Source organism: Aotus nancymaae, unplaced genomic scaffold (assembly GCF_030222135.1).
Source record: "Aotus nancymaae isolate 86718 unplaced genomic scaffold, 86718_ANA_hifiasm-v0.15.2.pri h1tg000011l, whole genome shotgun sequence".
Taxonomy (NCBI): Eukaryota; Metazoa; Chordata; class Mammalia; order Primates; family Aotidae; genus Aotus; species Aotus nancymaae.
The window spans coordinates 17,682,279-17,690,339 of record NW_026988422.1 but is presented as its reverse complement, the minus strand read 5'-3'; the positions used below and the strand labels follow the sequence as shown (position 1 = coordinate 17,690,339).

General features: G+C 37.5%; 1 long non-coding RNA gene across 2 annotated transcripts; it reads right to left on the bottom strand.

Annotated features, from left to right (window-relative positions):
* Window positions 1–415: 415 nt before the first annotated feature.
* On the bottom strand, window positions 416–7,718 carry LOC105725043 (uncharacterized). 2 transcript variants are annotated; one of them, XR_010341945.1, is made up of 4 exons: window positions 7,084–7,718; window positions 4,730–5,223; window positions 3,319–3,429; window positions 416–1,266 (listed from the first exon to the last, which is right to left on the bottom strand). It is a non-coding gene; the product is annotated as an uncharacterized LOC105725043 (long non-coding RNA). The 2 variants fall into 2 exon arrangements; XR_002478190.2 differs by having other exon boundaries at window positions 4,979–5,223.
* Between the last annotated feature and the right edge of the window lie 343 nt (window positions 7,719–8,061).

The following is an 8,061-nucleotide window of genomic DNA, read 5'->3' as shown; positions in this document are numbered from 1 at the left end:
ATATATTTTTTTTTTTTTTTTTTTTGAGACGGAGTTTCGCTCTTGATACCCAGGCTGGAGTGCAATGGCGCGATCTCGGCTCACCGCAACCTCCGCCTCCCGGGTTCAGGCAATTCTCCTGCCTCAGCCTCCTGAGTAGCTGGGATTACAGGCACGCGCCACCGTGCCCAGCTAATTTTTTGTATTAGTAGAGACGGGGTTTCACCATGTTGACCAGGATGGTCTCGATCTCTTGACCTCGTGATCCACCCGCCTCGGCCTCCCAAAGTGCTGGGATTACAGGCTTGAGCCACCGCGCCCGGCCAAGCCAATATATTTTAAAAGAGCCATTGAAAACTAGATGGTAGTCAGGTGGTAAAAACATTTGTACACCACCATACGACATGATTAAACTGAGAGAAGAAGAGCTAGTTGCTGAGTACACAATAGTCATCGTTTTATTTGAAGGTTTTCCACGTGGAAGTAAAATTAAACCTGTCTCCAAAGGCCAAAACTTTCTTCATAAATTAGACTTAAATTTGGGGCCAAATTTAAGGAAATGTTTTCCAACAGTTAAATCTAGTCAAGAAAGAAAACTATTTTGCGAAATCGGAAGCACCCTGCCAGAACAAAGGGCAGAAAAGAAGACTGTAAGAAGGACATAAAACGAACACTGGCATTCAAGGGGGGTTTGGCTGGTATGTAGATGATCTCTAAGGTCCCTTTTAACCCTGTGGCTCTGCAAGAGGGAACCGGATTTTGAAAGTTGAATCTTTATAGTGAAAACGTGTTCCTTGGTATTAGCTGTCCAGGCTGCTGAGTCGTGCACACAGGCAGTGTTTGCTTTTGATTAGCTCATCCTTGTCTGATGGACAGGTGTTGTTCCCAGTGAAGCTGGCTCAGCTTTCTTTGTTTTAGTTACTTTGAAGCAGAAGGATTAATCCTCTCTGGAGATATTTGCTTGTTTTTGCTGTCAGAGCAGTCACACTTTTCCCTTTGTATCTCTTAGCTTGTTTTTTGAAGTTTAGCTTCACAGAGAAATAGGCCTCATGTTTCCTTGGTGATTCACTGAGTCTAGATCATCCCTCATCCACCTCCCCAAACTGCCACTGATGGTTTCTTCATCCTGGTTTGCATTTTGGCCTCCACAGAGAAGGATAAAAGGCCGACCACTTTTTAGACCAAAACTTAACAATTTCTTGCAAACAGTGTCTCTCAGAGGTTAAAACAGACACAGGCCAAAGGCATTTCTTTCTTTCTTTTTCTCAACTTTATTTGAGGTGTCTTCTATATGAGAAAATAAAGAAATGTTAATACAAGTTTATATTTCAGAAATCAATGCTTTCATCAGAAATAAATGTAGAAACTCTGTATTAACCCACTTGGTAAAAGCATAAATGGTCTACATTTAAGGCCTTTGCCATTTTTGAGTCCTGGCAAATTGTCCCTTCTGGCCATTCTTCCACAGGGCCCTTTTCTCAAAATAGGATTATTGTAAGGGTATGAACTTTGATACACATTTATAAAAATTGAACTTGAATTAAATGGAGTAAAATGTTATAAAATCTCAATATAAATAAAACCACAAATACTTATGTCTGCTTTATTACCTAAATGCATTTTGTTAATGCTATAAGAAATGGATAATTTAAATCAAATGTAAATTTTCCCTGAAAAGTATCTGGCTCAAGAGAATAAGAACACAAGGCACAGACTGGGAGAAAATATTTGTAAAATATACATCTCATAAAGGACTATATCAAAATTACACAACGAACACTAACAATTCAACAATAAAGAAACCCTCAATTTTAAAATGGGCAAAAGAACTTACCTGACACCTTACCAAGGAAAATACACATATGGCAAATAAGCATATGAAAAGTTCCACATAATATGTCATCAGGGAAATGCACATTAAAATAACAATGAGATAGCACTATACATATATTAGAATTCCTGAAATCCTGAACACAGCAATGCCAAATATTGGCAAGGATGTGAAGCAATAGGAACTCTTATTTACTGTTAGTGGGAATGCCAAATGACATAGCCATTTTGGAAGATGGTTTGGCATTTTCCTACAAAACTAAATGTAATCTTACCATATGATCCATCAGTTATGCTCCTTGCTATATACCCAAAGGAATAAAAAAAAAATCTACACAAAAACCTGCCCACCGGTGTTTATAGCAGCTTCACTCATAATTACCAAAGCTTAGAAGCAACCAAGATATTCAGCTGGTGAATGGATAGATCACTTGTGGTACACACAAAGGAATATTATTCAATGTTAAAAAGAAATGAGCTATCAAGCCATGAAAATGCATGAGAAATCTTAAATGCATATTACTAAGTGAAAGAAGCCAATCTCAAAAAAAAAGCTATATGCTGTATCATTCTGACTATTGATATCCTGGAAAAGGCAAAACTATGGAAACAGTAAAAAGATCAGTGGTTGTCAAGGGTTTGGGAGGAAGTATGACTATGCAGAGCACAGGGTTTATAGGGCAGTGAAAATCCTTTGTATGATAATATAGTGATATAGACATGTCGTATGTGTCATTTTTCAAAGCCCTTAGAATGCACGACACCAACAGTGAATCCTAATGCAAATTATGGACGCTGTGTGATTATATGTCAATGTAGGTTCATCAGTTGTAACAAATATACCATTCTAGTGGGGCCCATTGATAATGGGAGAAACTATGCCCTTGTGGAGGGAGAGGGTATATGAGAAGTCTGTGTATCTTCCTCTTAATTTTGCTGTGAACCTAAAAGTTAAATCTTTTTTTTAAATGGTGTGTGGCTAGTATGTAGCCATTTTTCACTACTATGTCACATAGGTGGAATAAAAATGCCCTTCAGGTCTGACTATTTGAAATGTAGGCCATGGACCAGTTGCATCAACATCATTTGGAAACTTATTAGAAGTTCAGATTCTCAGGCTCTATCCCAGGTTTAGTATATCAAAATTGTACTTTAACAAGATCCCCAGTGATTTATATACACATTAATGCTTGAGAAATACTGCTCTAGAGCTTATATGCTCAAAAACTTGCAGGTATCTAACATCTAAAATCCAGACTAGCTCTAAGTAGATGTGACTGTTTTAATGATAAAATTTCAGAAAGACTTCCATGCCAAACCATCTCCTGCTGTACTTTCTAGATTAAGAATACACATTTGGTGCAAAGGTCCACAGTTCCATGGGGATGAGTGAAATTTCTAAAAGCTCCTGAGTCCACACAGAAAACTCTCCTGGTATGAGGGAGATCTTTTGTTCTCATTGGCTTATTTGCATTTAAATTGATTTTTTTTTTTTTTTTTTTTTTTTACCTGTTTCCCATGGCTATTATGGTAATAGGTGTTTTGGGGTTTCCTGTTGGATAAAAGATGTATCCTTCTTTACTCTACAGCAATAACTTTGAGAAGGATAACAGAAAGTCACTGTGATTCTCCTGCCTCAGCCTCCCAAGGAACTGAGATTATGGGCATGCACCACCATGCCTGGCTCATTTTTGTGTTTTTAGTAGAGACAGGGTTTTGCCATGTTGGCCAGGCTGGTCTCGAACTCCTGACCTCAGGTGAGCCACTGTGCCTGGACTAATCTAGCTTCTTAGCTATGCAAAAGGTGTCTTTACAGTTCATAAGTGTTCCAGGACAGTTCCTCATGATTAGAAACCTTCTACAGATTTAGGCTTAAAGCTCTAGTTAGAAACAAGTATTCAGGCCGGGCGCGGTGGCTCACGCCTGTAATCCCAGCACTTTGGGAGGCCGAGGCCGGTGGATCACGAGGTCAAGAGATCAAGACCATCCTGGTCAACATGGTGAAACCCCGTCTGTACTAAAAATACAAAAAATTAGCTGGGCATGGTGGCGCCTGCCTGTAATCCCAGCTACTCAGGAGGTTGAGGCAGGAGAATTGCTTGAACCCAGGAGGCGGAGGTTGCAGTGAGCTGAGATCGTGCCATTGCACTACAGCCTGGGTAACAAGAGCGAAACTCCGTCTCAAAAAAAAAAAAAAAAAAAGAAGTGTTCATATCTGGTTTATTCTCCACGTAGATCTCTATTAAATACTTAGCATAATGATAGGTGATTGAAGGGATTCAGGAGCCTGGAACCTGGCAACAAAACACAAATGACATCTCTTAGTAGACTTGAGCTCTATATCTTAAGAGTTTGATTCAGGTTATATGATAAATATCCTTGCACGGGGTGGTATGTTATATTAAGTGGGTCTCAACATCTTGCGTTAGTGAATGAGCTTAGGGCTGCTCTTAACAATTAGGTGATGTTCATACAGCATCCAAGTAAAAGTGCTTAGCCAGAGAACTTAAGAAGGAATTGTTTTTCTCACTGGGTCATCTATAGAATTTTGTCCTGATTACAGTTTGTGTCTAATATGCTCCAGGAAAGAACAGCAAGGTAACAGGTACAATGAGGTGGACTGCTAATTAAAACATAACCTTAAGTTCATTATCCATATTGTGAGTGAGTACAGTCTACATTGTACTAAAATTTTAAAATACAGAATAAAAAAAGGGATTATGAACTTAGGGTTAGAGATACATTTTTGTGTGTTTTAGAGGTAATCTTTAGCTTTTTCTTATTTAAAGTGAACTCATAATGACATAGTCATTTTGAAAATTTGATGGTGTAATGCATGTAGAAGCACTTCGTAAACTGAAAACGACAGCTCAAATATTATATGTACATACAGACAGATACTACTTAATCTCTCACTTGCCATTTTTCAGTGCAGGTCAACCATGGTTGTAACCTAAAAGCATAAGATACAACTCTTTCTCTCTAGACTTAATTTTGTTATTTATCAAAATTTACAATTGAGAAAATCCGCCCCCCCTTACCGTATCTCTCTCCTGTCTTCAATTCTGTCCTCTTGCTCTGCTTCTTCCCCAGATCATTCTAAAAAGTTCCCTCTCTTCCCTTGCTGTTTATATTCTTCAAATGCTTGCAGACAGTTTTCATACACCACCTCAGTTGTTGCTTTGCCAAGCTATACAGATTTAGTCCTTTTCATCTTTCCTCATAAGTCACTGCCTCCATCTCTTTAATCATTTTTCTTGCTGTTCTCTGAATTCCATCCAATTTGTCGATATCTTTCTGGTAGAGAGGTGCCAAGAACGGAGTGTACAGTGTGGTTAAGGAGCCGTGTCCATCACTTCTCAGCCAGATGGGATGGTTGTTACTTCAGAGGACACACTGAATGTATAGTGTGGGCTGAGATAAAGGAAAAGGAAACAGTAAATCTTGAGAAAGTAATTTGACAATTCATTGTCCCTAGGGAAAATAAAATAAGCATTTAATTAAAAGATGTGTTTCTAGTTTTGTGACTAGCAGATGCTATTTGGGTGACAAAGGCAGAAAATGGCATCATTTAATAAGATAAGAAAACACAGGAGCATAATGCTGTAAATCAGACTCTTTCTTACATTTGGAGAAACAATGGTAAACTATGAATAATATTATCTTGAAAATGCTTTTAGTTATTTTACTCAATATGAAAGCAGACAGGAAATTTGGATCAAATAATTGAAAACATTTAACATATTTCTTATACCATGCTAATGCAGATAATAACCAATTCATAAAGTGTGCCTCACAAAAGAAGGATGAATTCTGTAAATCTATATTTATGTAGAGTTTCCATCAAAGGTTTTTAGGTTATGTTTCAAGATTTAGGTTTAGGTTTACTTGCAAGATGAGTGACAGATTAAAGTGTGAATATTTGTTATGTAGCCTCTCCATAGTTAATACTCAGAAGCCAGTATTTTCTAGTGTATTAGACTGAAGCTGAATATAGATATTTCGCCAGATGCTTTATTGAAGCTGAGTTTGGTTACAGCCCTAATTTATCTTTAGTGTTTTGCTTTATGCTTATGTTTAAAGTTTTACTGTACTCATTGAACTGTGCTTGATCATTAATAATGGCAGCTATCTTTAATGAGATGCATGTCACCCTCTAGCAGGTGGTATGGTCTAATAATCTGAGCGCTGAATTATGATTCAGAAAGGAAATATTTCTTATGTGGGACTACATTGTAGAATGTGAAAACTACAAGTATCTTAAAAATGAAGTAGCACTCGAAATGGGAGAATGAAAAAATAAACAAACCAGGTTTCCCTGAATAGTAATCATGCCCTCTTAGTCCCTGAAAGGAGGAATCGTAATTCATATGTTGCTATTATAGAATCTAGCAGAAGCTTGGTCAATAAAGTGCTGACATCTTTAGTTGAGATAACCCATCTGTTACTTTGTGCTGTAAGGAGGAAGAGACAAATAGTTACTACAATGCATATATGTTTTCTAGCATTAAAGCATTAAAGCCAGAGAAAATAAATATGCATGTCCTTACTTCTTAGAACTCCGAGAACATTCCTGAGACTCCAAACTATCCATACTTACACTGATGATGGTTCTTAGATATAGGCTTAGGCAGAGTACAAAGTTTAATTATAAATTAACATCTTCCCATTGATACCTTTATCCTGAAATTCAGGTTTTGAAGATGGGAAAGTAAAATCCAGAAATAGAGGCACAATTAACAAAACTACGTAATTGGATTTGTAAGAATGAAAGTTTGGGTTTTAGCTCATCCAGTCAGGTAACCTTGGGAAGCATCCTTTGTTAATGCAGTTTGTTAACAGGGTAATTATCTACATGTTTCTAATTCGCAGGGTAGTCAGGAATATCTAAGGGGATAATGCCATACGATAATAGTAAGGGAAGTACGGTACTGAAAGACACAATAACTCCTTATTGTTTTTCATTTTGTGGTAAAGATAATCATGTCTCTCTCTATGTCTTTCATCTTCACTCTAAGGTTTATTCCAGAGCAGTGAATGGGAAAATAATTTACTTGCATGAAAAGTAGCACTTACATTTAGAATTTCCTTTCATATCTGATTTTATATTTGGAATTTTAAAATTTTTAGTAGAGAAATAAAGGGATAGGAAATTATTCTAGTCCCAGTTGGGTCTCTACTGTCTCATTGCATGGCTGTACCCTAAGTGCATGATTAGCACCACTTTTCTGGTCACTTCCCCCTAATATATTTGGGATAAGAAGGGGTTTATACTTGCTCCTATCCCACATTTTCATCTTGACTATCTCTTCTGCAGGGCATTTTCTGTCTTCCATCATTCTTTGTGTTGCCATGGTCCACTGAACCCTTGTTGCTGGTGCACCAGGGAGGTTTTGGGTGGCAGACACCTATCAGTAAAACTGAGACCTTCAAAATGGCCTTTGCAGAGACGGAGTAAAACAGAAGCCAGGTCCTCCTTCATCTTACACTTGTGGGAATAGTAATCCAAAAAATTATATGGGCATATGTACGATACCACTGAAATCTTGGGAAACTGTTTTAAAATGGGAAATTTGTGAGAAATTTTAATTTGTATTCTAAGTGTTTATTGTTGAAGAGAAATGGGCTGACAGAGTTTGCTTGAGCATGATCTGGGGGTACAGCCTTACTTGAAACATTGCTCTTTTCTTCCTTGATCTCTCCACCATTAGCAGAAGCCCTTCTTGTCTAAACCACTGTCAGACTTATCTCTACCTTCATTTTAGGACACATTATCCTCTGCCTACAGAAACTGATACTATTATCTTTCTACCTCTAGCAAGATATATCTCATATCTTAAGTCTGGAATAATCTGGAATCTATTCCCAGAGGAAAAGCTCAGGGTGAACTTTTATAACCATTGTCTAACAGGACAATCTAGGGTGTTATGGGGGTTTCATTTGTGATTCCTGTGAGGTCACAAATGAATTCATCAATATGCGTCTTTTTGGTAAAGGGATATTTACTGGTTAATTGCTAAATCACATGCATAGAAGCAAATACACACAGATCCACATTCTGCTTGCTCAAGAAGGAAACACTAATTCTCAGAGGCAGATCTCTCTAAATAAGAGTTCTCAAACTAGTAATCCCCTAGCCAAATTCAGCTCGCATATAGATTTTATTTTGCCCATACAGTTTTTGTTTATTTTTAGAAATTGTACCAACATTAAAAACTGCTATATTTGATATAAAAATCCACATTTCTAGCT